At 36.7% G+C, this 20,631-nt stretch overlaps 1 protein-coding gene and 1 long non-coding RNA gene across 30 annotated transcripts in view; one reads left to right on the top strand and one right to left on the bottom strand.

Moving 5' to 3' along the window:
* auts2a (activator of transcription and developmental regulator AUTS2 a) overlaps positions 1-20,631 on the top strand; it is a 760,542-nt gene that overhangs the window by 601,236 nt on the left and 138,675 nt on the right. The window lies entirely within an intron of this gene.
* LOC147842102 (uncharacterized) lies at positions 18,306-20,371 on the bottom strand. 2 transcript variants are annotated; one of them, XR_015501246.2, is made up of 6 exons: positions 20,270-20,371; positions 19,961-19,988; positions 19,635-19,694; positions 19,211-19,327; positions 19,020-19,105; positions 18,306-18,440 (listed from the first exon to the last, which is right to left on the bottom strand). It is a non-coding gene; the product is annotated as an uncharacterized LOC147842102 (long non-coding RNA). The 2 variants fall into 2 exon arrangements; XR_015501245.1 differs by having other exon boundaries at positions 18,308-18,440; positions 19,002-19,105.

Genomic DNA, 20,631 nt, shown 5'->3' with positions numbered 1-20,631 from the left:
GTGTGTGTGTGTGTGTGAGTGCGTGCGTGCGTGCGTGCGTGCGTGTGTGTGTGTGTGTGTGTTTGTCTTCATTTATGCATATAAAAACTTTTATTATTTTCAATGTGATTAATAATGATTGATGTTTGCCCAGCAATATATATAAAAAATTAAAAGACATATCTAATATTATATGCTGTAAACTATACAGGGAATGCTAGTACAGTGCAGTAATATTAAGGGTGCTTTCACACTTGGTTCAATTGCCTGAACCGTATCCAAGTTCGATCCCCCCTCCCTTACCACCATCTCGGTTAGTTTGTGTTCACACTGTCTTTTTTTCCCTCTGAACCCCAGTATGTTTGCGTCATTGAGCTGCTGTTGTGTGTACTGCTGTTGCATATGTGATGGCCACAAAAGCAAAGTGGGCAAAATGGAAAGATGTAAGCACATTGCAGTCTTTCTGCTTTTACTGAATCTTTTTGTTTTAAAAATACAGAAAGCGACTTGCGTGCATCTGCCCAAAAATATTATAAACTTTCAGACCATAATGCAATGTGTGCAGAAGCTGGTTTTGAAGGAGACAAGCAGACATTGTCACTGTGTTTACCCTGGCTCTGTCCTGCTTGTCACCAATGTACAGTACGTGATACAAAGACACACGAATAAAAGTACTGAAAACGATAGTTTGTTGTACTGTTGGCGGGTCTCTTCTGTTATTGGTATGATTGCATTCATACTAGAAGTAAACAGGACCAGAATTCACCCTTTTTCAGGTCGACTCGGGTTTGGTTCATGGGTGCGCACACGAGTTCAGAAGACAGCATTCACACTAGCTTAACGTACCAAACTCTGATGTTAAACGAACCCAGGTGCGAACCAAAAGGGCTAATGTTAAAGCACCCTAAAAGTTGGTTAGTGTATTGTTTTATATAATGTTGTTTTATAATAAAAAATAATATAACATTGAAAATCACACAATGAATTGTTTAAATAAATAAAAGTCTGATTTATAGGAAACACTGAAATAGAAAATTATCATCATATGAGTCATTTATTGATGAAAAACTCTACTGGCAGTTTTTTTTTGTTTGTTTGTTTGTTTGTTTTGCTTGTGGTCAGTTAAGAAATTTTACACAAAATTTAGTACAAAATAACACATTTATAGTTTGATGTTTCACACAGACTTTCTAGTCTGTTGTGTTATTTTATTTCAAAAGTTATTATTCTGTCTTCTAATAGGTTTGTAAAACAGTCACTCAAGACAAAGTCAAATAAAAAATGATTCACATATCAGTCATTCGTTCTTTCATCTGTCCGTCCATCCACCCGTCCGTTCGTTCGCTCGCTCACTTGTTCACTCATTTGTTCATTCGCTCGTTCATTCTTTCACTCGTTTGTTCTTTCTTTCTTATACTCGTTCATGTATTCATTCGTTTGTTCATCCGTCGGTTAATTTTTACTAGTGACTGTAGGACACTATAATTCATTTATGTAAGGAAGTAAAGCAAAATAAGGTAACTATGACATATTACACCCCAAAATGTCAATACTTTAGACTAAAAATGTAAAAGGAACTGAAAGATCTACTGCCTTGAGTCTGGTACAATATTAAAGTTCAGGTTTGCATGAATCTGCATGACATCAGCACAGACTACAGGCTGTCATTGAAGCTAATGGTGGCACAATAAAGCATTGATAGTTGTGTAAATATTGTCAGTTGTCTGAATTATTTTAAGTGGATTGTAAACTTTTAGGTACCTCCCTATCAAAGGTATCGTTCTGACAGTGAGTCAGTTCTTAACAGTGAGTTCTTGACATGTTTTATTACCTTTTTCTAAACAACATCGAATAAACTGGGATAATGTGAGAAATGTCTAAATACATTTTTGCCTTGACTGTGCATGCCCGAGAGTTTACCACACACCGATTCCATTTTGATTCTCATAGATGTCACACAGACAGCGAAAATGCTCTTCCCTGTCATCATCCAGCACAAGACCGCCTCTCCATTTCCAATCCCCTTGTCTCCCCTTTCTGCTTTTTATCAGCTTTTGCACTTTTGTGCTTTGTCTTTCTCTACCTGTATCTCCTGCGTTTTCTCGGTGTCTCTCTCTGGGGAGGGTGTGATGAGTGTGAGCATATGTGTGGAGTGTATGATGGCTTGTTGACAGGCAGGTCTTATCTCCTCTGCTCCGCACCAGTAGTCCTCTGATTACGGCTGACAGCTTGAATCCTCGATAAAAGAGCCGACATTAAAGAATACAGCGGCGCGGAGCAGGCCTCTCCCTCCCGCCGCTCCTATACGCATGTCAGTGCTGTCGGGGGAGGAAGTGACATCAGAAGATTCCACTGACAGTCTCAGGCCCGTCAAGTAAGACTAAGGCAGTTTTGTGTCAGGCTTCCCTTAGGCAAGCTGTGATACCATATTTCTCCCCTACACATCAAGCTGTACTTTCTCTCGCATGGAGCCTTTTTTCTTTCTCTTTCAGCAGAAATTAACAGCATCCTCCTGTAGATCGCTCTGACTGCTTTGTTCATCTTGTCAAAGAGCGATAGCGTCGGTGATTGGCATTCTGGAGAGCGCAGGGCGACAGGTTTAGGGGGGAGGAGGAAGGCCTTATCTGAGGAGTTTGATGGAGCTTTTGGTCCAAACAATATCTCGGCTAAAAAAGGTCGAAAGGCAAACTCGAGCATCTTATCATTCAGACTGAAAGCAGAGACAGAGTAATTCAAACTGTCAGAGGTCTAGCTTAGTGGTTAAAGCGAAGAATCGAACATGTTGAGCTTCAATGCTCATGCAGGAGGATTAAGAATTTGATGTTGACAAAAATTTGGGGGAAACTGAGAAAATTGAGGAGAATACTATTATTTATTTATTTACAATTTCAAGAGGATATTTCAAGATGCATATATTTACATTTACATATAATAGCTGAAGTTGCTGATTATTTAAATTTTAGGGTTGTTTTGTCTAAACACTTACACAAATAATCAAATCTAAAATCCATCAAAGGTGAATTCACAACTTTTATTACTTTTTTAATTAAACTTTGTGATATATTAACTTAAAGTCTATGGGCCCTATCATACACCCGGGACAAAAAGGCACAAAGTGTATAAGGCATGATTTGTTACTATTTTCAGACCAGCTCAACTGTTATTTTCATATTTTGTGCCACCATGTATGACGTGTGTTTGGATATAACCCAGTTTTTTGACCACACTTTGTCATTATTGTTCATTTATTAATTTGCTGGAAATTAAAACTGAATTTTGAAACAAATCTTTGAGCTTAACAAATGAAATCAAATATTTAGACTAATGGATGTCTTCAGTGGAGTGTGTACAACACAGTTTCCTTAGCCGCAAAAGTAAAATAGTAAAGTGTAAAGTAAAGAGAAAGAGGAAGCTCGTTCTTTATCCTCATGCTGCAGATGGTTTGTTTAACTATTTTCTCGCTAGTGAAGCGTTCATTTTTTTACTTACAAAGTCCGCCTTGTAAATAGCAAATGCAGCATGACGTAACTGACTCTTAAAGGGAATAGGAGATGAGATTCTGATTGGTTTAATGCACCTTATGCTCAAAACACACCCATAACTCATTAAAAGAATAGGCAGAACCCTGTTGTGCCTTTGGCGCCCTTTATTTAGTCACGAGGTGGTAAACATCAACGAAATACGTGAGCAAAAGGCATCCCGGTGTGAACAGGCCTTAAAGATAAAAATAGTGACATTAAGATTAATATTTTTGAGTAATTTTGCTTATTTAAATAACTGCATTCTATTTTTTAATATGCTTTAAACAAGATATTTATTTCTGTTAATTTTGTGTAAACTTTAGTACCATTTCAGAATATTTTATTTAGAATATTTACTTCAAAGCAACGTTTAAATTAATTAAATGTAAAAAAAAAAAATACTGGCGATGTGGTGGTACAGTAGGTTGCTGGTTCGAGCCTTGGCTGGCTCAGTTGGCGTTTCTGTGTGGAGTTTGCATGTTCTCCCCACTTTCGCAGGGGTTTCCTCGGGTGCTTCGATTTCCCCCACAGTTCAAAGACATTGTCCGTAGTGTATGAGTGTGTATGGATGTTTCCCAGAGATGGGTTGCAGCTGGAAGTGCATCCGATGCGTAAAACGTGCTGGATAAGTTGGCAGTTCATTCCTCTGTGGCGACCCCGGATTAATAAAATGACTAAGCCGAAAATAAAATGAATGAATGAATGAATGAATGAATGAATGAATGAATGAATGAATGAAAAAATAGTGTTATTTTTCTTTACTTTAATAAATTCTGGTTGAAAAAAAAAGGTATTTAATAAAGCACAAATAATATTGTATTTGCAGCATGGAGAATAGCAACACATTAATTTTGGACAAAAACTCATAACTGTACTCATATTTTTGTGCTTCCCTGTTGTTTGTGTTTACAGTATTTGACAGTTTGTAAGTGTGAGTATGTGGTGAGTGTGTCTGCTTGTGTTAAACCATGTTGTCTGTTCTCCGCTTATTGTGCCTAATTTTTTATATCCAGTGAGAGATTTCCCCAAGCCACTGGCAATGCTACACACACACGCACACACACACTCTCAGCCAACTCCCATCTCACCCGCCTGGCCCAGACTCAACTCATTTGGCCTGAGCCAGGGAATTTCAGCAAAGCGTTCTTTTCATTCTGCTCTCATTTATTTTAACTGATATACTCTGATTAAGAGCTTTGTGTCTGTCTCTCTCTCCATCCTCAGAGAGTCAGGGAGTTAGGAAAGGAGGGATGCAGGGAAGGAATCTGCTGCCAAAATATGTGAATAATTAGGGCGAAGGCAGTGGGCTGGTGCCAGGCCGAGGGGAGGCATTTGCCCGGCTTATTAGATCCACTAAAGCACAGCTGTAAATCAGCGTCAGGTCCAAAACACAGCAGCGCTCCAGAAACTTCCTGAGCCAGGACGTGTCAGTTAGCCGCGCTGAATACGGCTAAGAAATTAAATTATAGCTGGGCGGCTCGATTTGAACTCCACTTAGCGCTGTCATCCATTTTGGTGCTGTTGTTTTGATTCGCTATTTCTTTAAATCACTGTTCAGATTAGATTAAAATCACAAATTTGTCCGTGAAGCCTGTATTTACCTTATTTAATCTTGTCTGACTATGTCTAGAAAATCTTTCAGACTGTCTTCTGGGGTGTTCACACTTCTTTTGTACTGGACAAAAAAGAAAATAATACATTCAGTTATTGCTTAGCATTCACTCATCTTACTTAAAAAAAAAAACTATGCAAACATATCATACTTTCACATTACTTTCTTCTAATTAAGTGACTTAAGATTATAATATGTTATTTTTTTCCCTATACTGGTCATCTCATTTTAAATAAATCAAACTACCCAAAAAATTAAGATAAATAAATTAACTAATAAGTTAAAGTAGCATTAAAGCATTGTCGTGACAATTTTTATTTACAGTGTATGTGCAGTAGTCTGCAGCATCATGTGCGTACAGTGCATACAGTATAAGGGTACTAACAAACCTATACAATCACTATCACATGTATTATTCATCTTTGTTAAGGTAAGATAATGTTGTTAAATAATGTTAATTAATGTTTGTTCATGTTAAATTGGAATTACATAATGTTAACAAGCACAACTTTGAGTTTTAATAATGCATTAGTAAATGTTGAACTAATATTAGTAAAAGCTTTACAAGATTATTCATACTTTTTCACATTAACTAATGGACCATTATTTTAAAGAGCAATAATACTGGCTGATTTAGATCATTCTTTTTTTATGGCATCACCTTAAAAACCTCCTTTTGGACTAATCATTCCAACAGTTGACCTTTTTAGTGCAATTTCTTCTGATTCAGCAAGAGGGAGTTGATATTGCATTAAGTCTACAGCTGGATGGGGTTTGTTTCCATTGTTGGAAATGTAATTTAAAACAGTGCAAAGCTGATTACTTCAGCGTCTGAGAGTTGGCGGTGTTGATTTAGTGTTTGCCTGATGAAGGCCAGTTAAAGATGGACTTCCTCTGCCAGAGTGTTTAGAGAGTGACACATCATCATTACCCAACCGTTTATGGCCCTTCAGATCACAGTCCAGAGAGCCGCTCTATTGTTCAATGCAGAATTACAGAGGGAGAGAGAAAAAACAAATGAAAAAGAAAATGAGCTGGACTGAGCGCAGGAGATTGAGGTCGGGAGACTCTTGGACGATCGGCATACGAGTCTGTCCTCCGTGCCTGAGAAAGTCCAATCAGCTTCTCTATTCAGCTCATTGACAGGCTGCAAGAGGGTAAAATCAGAACATATTGTTCCTGAGCCGAAGATAATAAGGACCTTGGCAGTGGCGACAATCTCTTCTTTATGCCCCTCATCATGACAGACTCACCGTTGCACTTTTAAACACAAAGACCTTTTAGACGTGCATCTCTTTGGGGGCTGGTACTCTGAGATGGGTCCTGTCTTTCATTTTTGGTCTATTATTTTCACATTTATCACCCATAGTGTATGCGAAGGTCAAGAAGCGGTAAAGATTGCTAAAATCGTGGAAGATATTTTAGGACTGGCGTTGTCAAATACCATGTGGAAATCTGTGAAATCCATCTTATGCTCTCTTGTGTAGTCAACTTCACTTTTGGCCAGAATGCTGCCTGGCAGTGTCTCGAATCTCGATATTGTGGGCTTTTGCACAGGATAGTTTTAGGAACTCGATTATAGGAATTAGCAACCAGGGCTTATTATAGAATTGTCAGGGTTTGGGGTGAAGGAGGGGAGGTGAGGACCCAAATGCTGCATGTGAAGGACCTTTATTAAATAAAGAAACAAAAACAACTAAAACAACCCTGTTCGAGATAAACACAACATAACAAGACTGAGTTGACTGAGACAGAACAACAACGACGGACTAGCACAGGACAGAGCACACTGCGAGAATAAATAGGGAAAGCAAACCAATAAACTGACAAGAGGGCAGATAAACATAATGATTAATAATAGGATAACAATGTTGGTGGGACAAGAGGATAGAGGGGAGAGTACATATTAAAAGTGATGTGCTCACGTAAAACAAGGCTAGAAGATGCAGCCAATAAGAGAATGCATTAACCGCTGAATGAGTGCCCGGCCTGAGAAAGCTTGAGCCAAGCCCGACATACAAGACAAGATAGGACTAGTGTCTGGACTCTGCGACCAAAACAAGAATTAACAAGACTGAAGTGGCAGAATCCTGACAAGAATGACCAAAATGTTGACCATTTTTTACATTTCTGGCCACATTATATATTTCCTGCATTTTTGTTATGCACTTTTTATGAAACCTTTATGAAACTTATAGTCTTGTTCTTGGAATGAGGAAATCATTTTAAAACTAATATTAATTGTCAAAGTTTGAATGCAACGTTAAATGTTGCGCATATATTAATGCACATCCTCAATACAGTCTCATAACGATCACATGTTTGGTCAGTAAACAGTCAGTTGGTTGCCTTTTGTGGCTTGTGAATTATAAAAATTGTTTTGAGGGTAAACCATAGATTGTAAAAGATATAGACGTAGTATTCGTCACGTCACCCATAGGTTTCTGAAGAACGCAAAAGAAGCTACCAGTATGCATGGCCAACCGTCACCATTTTGTTCACACGTCATCACACTGACTGGGGGATACCAAACAAGGGAAAAGAGGTGAAGCGTAAGTGGAGCTACAGACACCTGCTAGCATTTTGGTTAGCAGGCTTTTCTTTGGGAGAAACGCTTAATACTTCATTACCTGCAACTCGTTTGTGTTCCGACCACATGTGCTTGGTTGTATACTATATCAATAAAGTGTTTAAACTTTTTAAAACACTGTTGTAATACACTGAGCCACTAAGCATTGTTCTTATGATGTTTTTCTACAGGTGGAAAACGCAAATTTCTTCCAAACACTTAAAATATAGTCTGTGTTAGTAAAGGCAAGGCTATTTATGAAATCCAGGCATAAAACTGTATGACAACGTTTCAAATGACTGTTCTAGAGCCTACAGCTAATCAATCTGTCAGATTCTGGAGAGCATTACAGTTCTAAAGAAAAGTATCATAATAAGTGATCTTAAATAAAACAAATACATTTATAAAGATGGTATATAAGTATATAATTTCACTCACCTGGGAAATGCAGGCCACGTGAATGGTTTGTGAGCACAATTAAGTGCACACAGCATGCCATATTATCTGATAATTGTGGGAAATAATTCCAAAAAGCAACTGACTGTGTAAAGCCACATAAAACAACACAAAAATACAATGTATATGCTGAGTTCAGCAGCTTATCAGCCGGAATCAGTTGAGGTGAAATGACCGCATCCAGCTGACCCAGCTGTCACTCAAGTGGCCACACCCTTAAATATGCAGACTTGATATAACTTAATATAAACAAAATGGATGAGTTATAAAAAAATGCACCCCCTTACTGTTATCATGAAGGGTACTATTAGCTATTTGAACCAAAATTGTTCTTTGTACCAGGCTTTTTTCCTGCTGTAAAGTTGGCCCTTTTAGCAGTGGGTTCAATAGAAGTCTGCTCTATTATGGAGCCAGAACTAGCAAATATACGATAAATTGCAGTTTCAGTTACTTACGTATTTGCTTCATGAGGGAGAGCAGGAAGTTGCCGCTTTGTGGTAAACACATCTGTGTTGGCATTTGGGATCTGTCTGTGTTGCATAAAAAAACAATGTAAAGATGGTGGATGTGTGCAACACTCTTCACGCGTATAAACAGACGAAAATACACATATCCCTCAAAAAAATCATTAAACAAGACCTATTCGTTGGCAAGCCACTATCTGGCTGATTTGGAAAATATGTAGTTCAGTGCAAATCTTTCTCACATTCCTTTAATCTTTCTTTCCGGACCATCATCTGTTCTCATTCCTCCATTTTTTTTTCTTTCTCTAGCATTCTTCACTTCTCCTACTTAAATGCAGCGGCATAGTGAGCCAAAGATGGATGGGTATGATACGCCTGTGCCAAATCGTGAGGAAGGGATGTGTGTGTGCTTTTGCAGGGCTGAGCTGCGGGCGCAGGAGGAGAAGATGTATGAGCCTCAGGGTTCTGGGCAGTGGAAAACAGTGCTCTAAACTAATGATCCACAGCCTGATCGTTAGAGCCCTTACAGCAGCACGAGGTGCCGTCCCTGGGAAATCAATTCTGGAGACGAGTCCTGGAGGAGACCCAGAGAGAGAATAGCTGGCGGAGGGGGGAGAGAGACAAACGGCGGATGGGTGGGCAGTGGTGAAGAAGAAGAATGCTCTTTTGATCATAAGAGCCTGCAGGCGGAATGAATCTGGGTCCCCTAGAAAGCGGTTCCAATGATAGGCTTGTTCCGGCTCCGTGCCCTCACGTCTCTTCCAGCCAGCCCCAGCCGAGCGCAGAACGCTTTGGAGGGTGTTCTGGGCTTGATTAATCTCCCCTCGCTGCAGTGCCATCAATCCTAATACCGCAGTGATGAAATGGTCGGGCGTCAGGGGGAGGGGAGTTTCATAAGTCACTTTCGTAACATAGCATGATAAAAAAGGCATCGATCAGGGTGTGCGGAATGATGACGGATAACGTCGCTCTGGAGGAGACGGAGAGGGTGAGGAATGACGTTGTAGTGGAGGGCTTTTAAAGCTGAATGAGTCTGAAATGAGATCTGGATACGAATCCGTCATATGCAGGAGATGGATACTTTATTTTGTGGTTGACAGATTTTCAGCCATCGCTCTTTATTAAACCAAACAATCAAGCACAGGAACGCAAGCCAACAGTTGTAAAGACAACGTTGCATATGCCTAAGTTTAACTGTTGATTCACCATTCTCAGATTTAGCATTGGATGTTATTTTTGGATGTGGTGTAAAAAATGTTTATTATGTAAAAAGGAACAAACATGTTCTTAAAATCAAACAAAGTTAAGAAACTTAGAAGATGCAAAAACTATGAATGTTATCTTGAAATGGGAAATTGAATGTAGTGTGAATTTCCAGCCAAACACATAAAATAAACATGCTGGTCCAAACATTTATTTTAAAATATTTATTACACTGTTGTTCAAAAGTGTTGTCAGTACATTTTTCTCCTATTCATTTATTTTTGGAAAGGAATTCATATTTTATTAGTTTTCTTTCTTTTTTATATACAGTTGAATTCAGAATTATTAGCCTTAGATTTTCCTTAGATTTTTCTTTTTAAAATATTTCTAAAATGATGTTTAACAGGTCAAGGACCTTTTCTCAGTATGTCTGATAAATTTTTTTATTCTGGAGAAAGGCTTATTTGTTTTATTTTGGCTAGAATAAAAGCTGTTTTTAATTTATTTTTTTACATTTTAAAGTAAAAAATATTAGCCCCTTTAAGCTATATTTTTTTCGATAGTCTACAGAACAAACCATCATTATACAATAACTTGCCTAATTACCCTAACCTGCCTATTTAACCTAATCAACCTAATTCAGCCTTTAAATATCACTTTAAGCTGTATAGAAGTTTCTTAAAATATCTAGTCAAATATTATTTACTGTCATCATGGCAAAGATAAAATAAATTAGTTATTAGATATGAGTTAAGAAAACTATCATGTTAGAAATTGGGAGAAAAAAATAATTCAGGGGGTTCAATAATTCTGACTTTATATGTATGTATAAAAGCATTGTCACCTTCAGAACAGATTTTTTCACATTTATTTTCAAGGTCACAATCAAATTGGTGTCACACCTTCTGAGAAACCTTCCTAAAAGCAGTTCTATTTAAGGTATGAGTGTCCCAGAAGCCCTGATCCTTAGTCAGATTCCCATACCCAAATCCAGATCTCAACCATCACACAACTGATTTGGAACCAATAGTTATGGGCACCCCCCTCCACCCTCCCCTCATTGGTTCCTCATTATCCAGGCAGGCAGGCAGGCCGAGGCTATCAGACTGAAAGCTGCTATCTCTGTGGCCCAGCTGTGGGCTCTATCTCACTATCGCTTTGGGCTGAACCCAGCCATAGACAAGCAAGAGATTCACACAGCACTCAGGAAATTAGTCTATCTAGAAAGGCAGCCATATTGTCTTGCCTACGCTATGTTTGTGAGTGCGTGTTTGCCTTATATAACAGTGTAACCCATCGAATGTTACTGATTATAAGTGTGCAATTTGGATAAGCTACTTTGAAACTAACATTGAAGTCTCCTTTTTAAAAATATTGTCATTTGGTCATAAACATTATAATAGATTGCAGTATTAAAGTAATAAACAAAAAATATATAAAACAAATTGGACACATTTTAATATTTGTTTCTATATGAATAACTTTAGTGAATCAGTTTTGGAAAACTGCAGTTTATGTGGCTGTGTGTGGCATAACATAACTGATTTTTGTCCCATTATGCTGTTAATTATTGAAAAAGTAGCTTTTCTACTAGTAAAATGCAATAGATGCAAATATTTTTATATACTATACTTATATAGCGAATTAGCTCAAAGTGAATTGAAGATCATTTGAATGGGGCTTCAAAAGAATCGACTCTTTAAATCTGAACAAACTAATTGTCCAGCGATTGTTCAAACGGACAGTTGACTTTATTATGGCTATTGCTATCAAAAATAATAACCCATTTATGTTTAAACAGGGTAGCAAGATCAAGGTTTAAGACATTAGATTCATAAACATGCACAGGCACCTTTCTTTAAACAAAATGAAACTTTATTGACTAATCTAACAGAAACTAACACCTAACACAAACGCACATTCATACAGTTGTAGAGAAAAGTAAAGGAAGAAAAATAAGACTTAGAAAGAGTGTAATGATGGAAAAACATCTGCCTTCTATGGTCTCTTTAGGGTTACATTTAGTTTACACCAGTTCAGTGGTAGTCTGGAAGTGTTACTTGCTTTCTTTAGTGATGTGAAGAACTCGCTCTGTTGAGCTTGTGGTTAGCTGGTGGTCAGTTCTTTGTCCTCGCGAGGCTTGGAGTGGGATGAAGTCGGTCGTTTCAAGTTTTGAAGCAGCAAAAGGGCTAGTCGTGTTGACTACTGGTTTTGCGGTGCACTAAACTTAACTACACTCTTGACGGAAAAGAAAAAAGAAAGGTATCGAAGATGGGAATGTATGAGCTGTGCGGTTACCTGATTTTGTCCGGGTACCCGCCTGCTCCCTGAAGTCCTCTGGGGTTCACCTGGATTCTAGTTCTGGGTTCACTCTGGTCTGGCCTTAGGCTACCAACTTTATAAGGATGGTTTTGTACCCACTCTCCAGAGCCGAGTTGACCAATGAGAAGTTAACTCCCTCTAGACAAATTTTATGGTCTTTGTTCCAAAGCATAGACATTTGCATAGGCATTCTGGGTTTAAACTGATGCAGAAATGTTCAAAGCTTCTTAAAATGTTAATATGTTGCACACATATTAACATAAAATGTAAACAATTGTTCAGTACACCATATTAGCTTTGCAGGCACGTCAAGCATGAACCATCTATGATCTTGTTTAGCTGTGGTAAAGTTAAACATTGATTGCAGAAGTGTTAAAAGCATTTTAATACAAGAGCAAGAGACTTGCTGCAAAACACCTGATTACGCATGTAGAGAGATGAAAAGTTTACATTATAAGCATCAGTCTTAAACAAGGAGAGTATAGAAGTTTCTGAGCTTTCCTTTGTGTCGTAAATGTCGTAAATAATGGAATCGGATTACTCTACCATCCAGTCTTTTCCTGGGTAGAAGTTGACGTTGTATGATTTGTTGAATAAAAGCAAAATAATTATTTGTTTGATCGGCCATATTGGTTAAACTTATAAAAACATGCAAATATAGTGCAAATTCATATAATTGTGTGACCATTTTGAGATAAATAAAATCCTGCTGTTTTGATTTTGATTATATTTGACTTCAAAATTCAAAGTTCTGTAATAAAGAAGCCAGAACAAATGTGTATCAACGATCAGGCTCACAAAAACATTAATTTCTGTGCTGTGGCCTCCATGCAAAGAGCCATGTTGGAGGAGAAAATCATTGTCCTGCTAATAAGCTTGTGACTATGTTCAGATCTGCTCTTCATCTCTCCAGAGACGCACAGCAAGCCTTAAATTAGCACAATAACACCAAAACACGCAAATAAACAAAAGGCTTACAGCACAGAGCTTTCAAAAAAAAGGAAAATAAGGCTTGAGGTTCTGGAGCATGTTGTGTGTTGCATGGATAATTTGTAGGTTAATTTGATAGGAAGCTTATTTATCTGGGTTAATCTGCGGTGTGGTTTATTGTAGAACAGCAAACATGAGAATACCAACAAAGAACAGGCTGTTTTCTGGCAACCAGAGATTTGTGTGTTTAGTTTCTCGCTGCACTTCGGGGAATTGTTAAAAGCTTTAGCTCACAAATACATACGAATGGAAGTTATTTTTAGGAGAAATGAAATCTAAATGGAAAACTACCTTGTATTTCGTAGTGCAGTGGTGTTTCAGTCATTGGAACATTTTTTCCTAGTTACTAGTTCTAGTAAAACTTGCTGATTCTTTCTCCGAATTTCAATTACTGTTTCTCTTACATGGTTGTGCTATCCATTAGCGTATTCTGTTTAATTTGATTGATAAAATACAAATTTGACATAAACAGAAAGGTCATTGTGTTACTTCACATTTGAACATTATGGTGTGGACATGATGTCTCTGTTCTCAAACATTGGAATGAATAGATCACACTTTATTTTAAGATAAATTCTTGCTATTAACAAACCATTAACTTTGACTTTTGCCTCAATAAACTTCTAATTGGATGCTTATTATCATTATTAATGTAGCATTTAAGGTATTGGGTAGGATTAGGGATGTAGAGATAATAATCAACCAATATCTTAATAATGAAATTAAATAAATCACTAAATAATAGTGAGAATTGGTCCGTAAAATTAAAGTGTTACCTAAATCTTTATACACTCATTAGAAACTTCTTTAGGTACACCTTGTTAGTAGTAGTACATTTTACCTTTTGAGTGAATTAAATTCTTCATTGCAATGATTCAACAAAGCACTGGAAGTATTCCTAAAAGAGATTTTGGTCCATACTGAAATAATAGTAACACATTTTACAGATTTGTTGACTTCACATACCTAATTTGAATCTCCTGTACCAACATGTCACAAAGGATCACTATTGGATTGAGATCTGCTGATTATTTAGGCCTTTTGAGTATAGTGAACTCACATGTTTAAGAAACCGGTTACACCACCGATCCTAAATCATTGATTCAAAGCAAGGTGAATCAATTCTTTCATATAGTTTTTTTTTTTTTTTTTTGCCAAATTCATACCCTACAAATCAAGTGCTGCAGACTCAACTGCTAGACTGCTGATTTCCATGCTTATGTTGTCTAATTTTGGTCAGCTTATTTTTAATTGTAGCCTTAGTTTGCTGTTGTTAGCTGACAGGAGTGTGCTCTACTTCTGCAACTGTAGTTCACCTGCTTTAAAGCTTGTTCATTGGGATTTTTTTGTTATTCTTGTCTAATCAAAGCACACGTAGAAAGTTAATCGCATCATAATGAACAACCTTAAGACATGCAGCAAACTGTTTGGAAGCTTTAAAATCATTACACGCAATGGCCCAGAGCCTGTTTATTCTGCATGTTACTAATGAGAAAAATGACAGATGTTTACTGTATGATGACTGAAATGGCTTTAAACAATAACTACATGCACTACAGAATGTTACGTTTACACACACATATGCACATATTACATATAAATCATCAGCTTTTTACAGCGTAATACTCAATACTTAGTACTCTTGAGTACTTTCATAAGAGCTACTTTTTACTCATACTCTGAGTATTATTTACTACAGATACTTTTACTTTACTTGTACTACATTTTCGGGCAAGTAAAAGTACTGTTACTTGAGTGGGATTTTTTTCTGTACTCTTTCCACCACTGGATTTATAATTTGAGTTACTCTTTCTATTATCTCAAAACCGTCTGCCCGTTTAGCTTTTACTTCTGTTATCAACCCCAGAATTGCCGTTTTCTGGATATTTTCTATTTTTCAGACCATTCTCTGTATAACCTAGAGGTGGTTAAGTGTGAAAATTTAGCTGATTTATTTTTTTGTACTGTAGAACACAACGTGTTCAAAATTGTTTTTATTCCTGTTCTAATGCTGTTTAAACTGTGGCAGATCGGATGCCAAAATGCATTGAGCTCCTTCTATGTAATTGCCTGATTAGATATCTGCATACCGAGCAGTTAAACAGCTGCTCCTAATAAATTGGCCAGTCACAGCTATTCACCTTATTCTCCGCCGACGAGCGTTAAAAACTGCTCGTTACACTGCTTGATGTTGCAATTTGAAATTTTCTTATTATATTATTCTACTTGGTCTGTATAGTCATGCAAACATTTGTAGTTTGCATGACTATACCATTTTCTGCCGTTTATTATTCCTAGTCATTTCTCCCATAGGCGACTGAGTCAGAAGTTCTAAGACAATCGCAAAAACAGGCGCACTTCTGCATTTTATAGTAAAAGATAGTTAAAGATAGGATAGTTCACCCAAAAAATGGAATTTACTCACTATTTACTCGCCCTCAAATGGTTCCAAACCCTTATGAGTTTCTTATTATGTTGAACACAAAATTAGACATTTTGACGATAGCTAAAAACCTGTATGCATTAACTTCCATAATAGGAAAAGTCAATGGGGTCAGGTTTATAGAATTCTTTAAAATATGAGTAAATGAAGACCGAATTTTCAGTTTTGAATGAACTATCCCTTTAAGACTTCTTGAACTCCAGGACACCTATGTTTCAGACTTATTTAATTGTCTTTGACGACAGTATTTTCTTCCCTCTGGTCCCATCTTCTACATTTGTCTGGTTCCGTCACCCCTAGAGGTGCTTATGTTAAAAGCTGTCGGTTGTTAGCGACAATCAGAGACTGGCTGACTTTCTCTTTCTCTCTCTTTCTCTTTCTGTCTGTCTCCGAACAGCCGGTTTGATTTCATCTGCATCCCGTCGTTTATTATTCCGTCCCAGCGCTGGGCCGAACTCCTCGGAGAGACTGCAGCCTGATCAAACGCTCTCTCCCAGGAGCGATCGCACGCCGCTCTGTTTCTCTCTCCCCATCGCTCTCCCCCGTTATGTCTAAATCCTCCATACAAATCGCTGTATTTCTGCTCTCCCAGTGGGGCCTATTACTGCCTGTGGGGCATTAAAGATCATTAATAGTTCTGTCAGAATGAAAGAGGGAGAACGAGAGAAGAGAGAGAGAGGGAGAGGTGGAGGAGAGTTGCTTAGCTGCTCATAAATGGGAAATTAATACATCTGCCTCATTAATGCTGCCTGGTTTTTTGATGTTTGTTAGCTGGCAACTTTAATGATGTAGGTCTGAGCCAACAGGGTGCTTGACTAAATTTGATTCCTCCAATTAAGTAGTCAGAGTTCTTTTCTTTCGGGAGGAAAAAAAGAGAGAGAGAGGCACGGAGGGTGAAGAAAGAAAATTGGACTCCCCCAACCTTCAGTCCTTATTTCTCTCTTGCTCTTTTTAGCTCCTCCGAGTCATTTTTTTTTTCACTCTCTGCCTGTCGCAGCTTGATTGCAGCGCCACGTTCATCAACCTTGGTCTTCAGGAAGTTGTTTACCGTTGGCAAATCAAGGGGAAATATTTTAATCAGCGTCTGCCTCTGTCTTAATCACTAACATTAGCAAGCCATGTATGTTAATTGCCGCGTAGAGGAAGGTGATCGTCGTCGGTCTCGAGTGCAAATGATGGAATCTAACACCCTGACATGAGCAAACGAGCTGGAGGCATCAGCCGGAAGAATGGGCCATGTAAAGGACATGAGGCTTTGTTTCCCATGTCATTTTTCCAGGAGTGTGTAATGTGTGTTGTCTAGAGCAAAAAATAAAAAAAACCATGATGTAGTTAAATGAGTTTTACATAACAAAGAGTCTGTGGGTTTATCTGCATAGCTGAAGTTCAGCTAAGGCCTGAAAAACTGTACAAGAATGGAACGTTTCAAGCTAAGCAATCTTATTTTGTAATCCTACTGTACAACCCGAAAGAAGATAACATCCATGGTAGGGCTGAGGAATTAATCGAAATCGAATCGCAATTGCAATTTGAAGCATTGTGATTTGCTAATCGCTAAAGGCTGTGATATGAAATATGTATGCATTATTTGATTTTCCCCGCCCAGAGCAAATGTGTGACTGCCGTCTGTGTGTCATAGTATTAAGCCCTGTTTACACCTATTTGTTTTAAAATGGTGTTTTAGAATGAAAAGATCTGCGTCCACACTGCCGTTTTATCTAACGTTTTTGAACAACTCTTCGTATACACTAAAACGCTGAAAATGCACATCACATGAACAAGTGTGTTAGTATTTATTATTTAGTATTTTCAATGAGAATGAAAGAAAGCTGTTACATTATAGGGTGCGTTTTGTTATAAATATGCATACACTGTAAAAAATTTGACCTTAAATTCACAGTAAATTACTGGCTAATAATTGCATTACTTTCACAGTAAATTACTGTATGTAAATTCACAGTAAATTATTGTGAGGTACTTCACAGTAATTTATTGTGGTTTTGTCACATTAAATTATTGTGAAATTACAACCATATATTGTAACTTTACAGTAGATAATAAAGTCCGTTACTGTGATTTCACAGTATTATCTTGTAGAATTAACTATATTTTACTGTGATTTGCAAACCAATTACTGTGATTTAGCAGTAGGTTGCAGTTTAAATACCTGATTTAACTGTAAAGTTACAGTTATAACCCGGATTACTGTAATTTAACAGTTTGGTGCTGTAAAATTTCAAAGCAATTTTAGGTCACACAAAAATGAAAATTCTATCTTGATTTACTCACCCTCAGGTTGTTCCAGCTCTGTTAAAAATGATTTTTTTGTTAAACACAGGAATAAAAATATCCAATAATCCTCTTTGTGTCCAAACAACCTGAGGATGCGTAAATGACGACAGAATCTTTATTTTTGGGTGATCTGAGAAGACTCTAAAATCAAAATAAAAACAAACACACATACATTTTACAGATTTATTTAACAGCTTAATGACATCTGTGTAAACATTTCAGAAAACTTTCAAAAGGTGAAGGTGAAGCCTCAAAAAATACTATAAGAACATATTAATAAAAAAATCTGACAACATATTTAGCATACATATAAAAAGCAGTGCTTCAGAGTGCGCTCTCTCTCTCTCTCTCTCATTATATACATATATATATATATATATATATATATATATATATATATATATATATATATATATATATATATATATATATATGAGAGAGAGAGACAAAACTTCTTGCTAAATTAGGCAGTCGTCTATTCAAGGTCAATCATTTTCCTGATAATTTTACACACTTGCTGGTTGATGTGTCTTCTCTGCTTCTTTGACTTCGTCTGTCTTCCATCTCCAAACTGGTGCCCAAAAAGCACCTATAAGCAAAAGGGCAGACAAACAGTTAGCTTCATACAACACTACTGGGACACTACTGCTGCACTACAGAACAAAATTACTGTTAGCTCAGTTTGAACATGCTGACAATACTGTAGCTCAGTCAAACTGAAATTATTTAAACAAAAACATCTGAAAAACATTTCCATCACAAACACACAATCAAGAACAGTCCAACAACAAATAGTGGTTTTAATGACCTAGGCAGAGCATTTTAAAACAGTTGATTTGATTTACATCTTCTGTTTACAGACTATAATCTAATGCTGGGTTCATACTTATTGCAAAGTTAACACATGCATCACAGCACTTGTTCTTGAATACTAGCAGGATGTTTCTTGCATCAAGCTAATTTTTCATGATTTAAATATTAGGAAAATTTTGCAAAAAAAACTTCATTTGTTTTGTATTCATTTCAATCAAGTTTTTTGCAAATATTCCAAATATTTTTCAACGTTTTTTTAGTTTCACTTAATTTGTGCTGCCCAGTAAAATTTCCCACTATTTATGGATTTGCAATGACTTGCATGTAATCCACTCACCTGAATAGTTAACTTCACATATGGTATAAGAGCCCCATCCTTTTAAAGACAGCTTCCCCTCTGGTCTCCAGCACAGACAAACAAATTGTGTCTGCAACACGGCCCTTTATAACAAGGGGACAGAGGGAGTCATGACTTCTGCTCCTATACATTCCTTGTTTAACCCCCCAAAACAAGCCCTCAGTTACAATATTTATTGTAGACATTACCTTAAATTCCAGAGTGCAAAAGGCATCTTCAGCATACTTCAGTTTCAGACCAGATCCAAAGTCAGTTGTGAAATCCAGGTGAGGTCCCATGACCACTCGACCCTCCAAGGAATAAGACTAAAAGGGGGAAAGAAGGACTAAATTAGAGGTGTTTGTGAATAATTAAATTTGTTTGTAGAAACAAAGTTGACATTCCATGCTCTGCCTATTAAAAACCAAGCAAACAAACACACATGCCCAGTAAAATTGCTCATAAAAATAAAAACTATAGTTTAAAAAAATCTTTGTCTAATATTTACTACTACTGAAGGTACTGGTGGAACTTCTGGAAGAAGAAAAGGAGTTTGTACAAGAAACTGCTCACAACAAATCTGTGAAAAACCTGACATTTAAAAATCTAATAAAAATGAGGCATCAACATTACCTTTAATAATCAAGCAATGGTTGATTGGTAGCATCAGTGTTTCAACATCAATGGCTGTGGCTGCAAAAAAAAATGAATATAATAAGAGTAGAATAAGACTCAACCTAACATACACATACTCATATATATATATATATATATATATATATATATATATATATATATATATATATATATATATATATATATATATATTTTTATATATATATATATATATATATATATATATATATATATATATATATATATATATATATATATATATATATATGTTTAGATTGTGATAATGAATTTAGGTTATATTTGTGTGCTCAGAATTTACTCACCTCACACTTCAGCTATTATCAGGTACACCTGAACACCAAAAAATAAAATCTACAGTTAGTGACAATATGCAATTAGTTCTCATTAGTAAATGTTAGCAATGCATTTATAGAATGCATAATAGCATGCAATTAGTTTAAAAGAATACAACTGAATTGTATTATAAGCCTCATAAAACAATTAAGACTTGTTTCATAATGAGTTTAGTTTATTTAACTAACTTAACGTTAACGTTACAGTGAACAAAATTAACGTACATGATGGTGACTAACGTAACCGTAACGTTAACTTAAGTGAAGGTCAGAGCTTACCTTAACTTTAGTCATTTCACCTTCACTTCAGTCTTGTACTGAAACAGAAAATGCAGTTAACAAGAAGTTAATTAAAGAAAATTCCCTTTCTTTTTTCAGGAACTAACGTTAACGTTATGCTAATACCTCAGAAAACACTACAGGCACCATCTGGCGTCGTTAATTTCTTGTTTTAAAAAAAGGCGCGCTTAAACCCTGTACGTGCGAGTACAACTAAAGTACTCGATAAATTCCTGTTAAATGACATGCACTATACAGAAATACACATACAACAATCATTTAACGGACAAAAGTCATTTTTTAACACTTACTGAGGATGAATCCGTTGGGTGAAGAGACGACTCAGGCGTTGTCTGTGGTGA

The sequence above is a fragment of the Danio rerio genome, chromosome 10 (assembly GCF_052040795.2).
Source record: "Danio rerio strain M-AB ecotype USA chromosome 10, GRCz13ab, whole genome shotgun sequence".
In the NCBI taxonomy this organism is placed as follows: Eukaryota; Metazoa; Chordata; class Actinopteri; order Cypriniformes; family Danionidae; genus Danio; species Danio rerio.
This window is presented reverse-complemented; position numbering and strand designations above follow the sequence as displayed.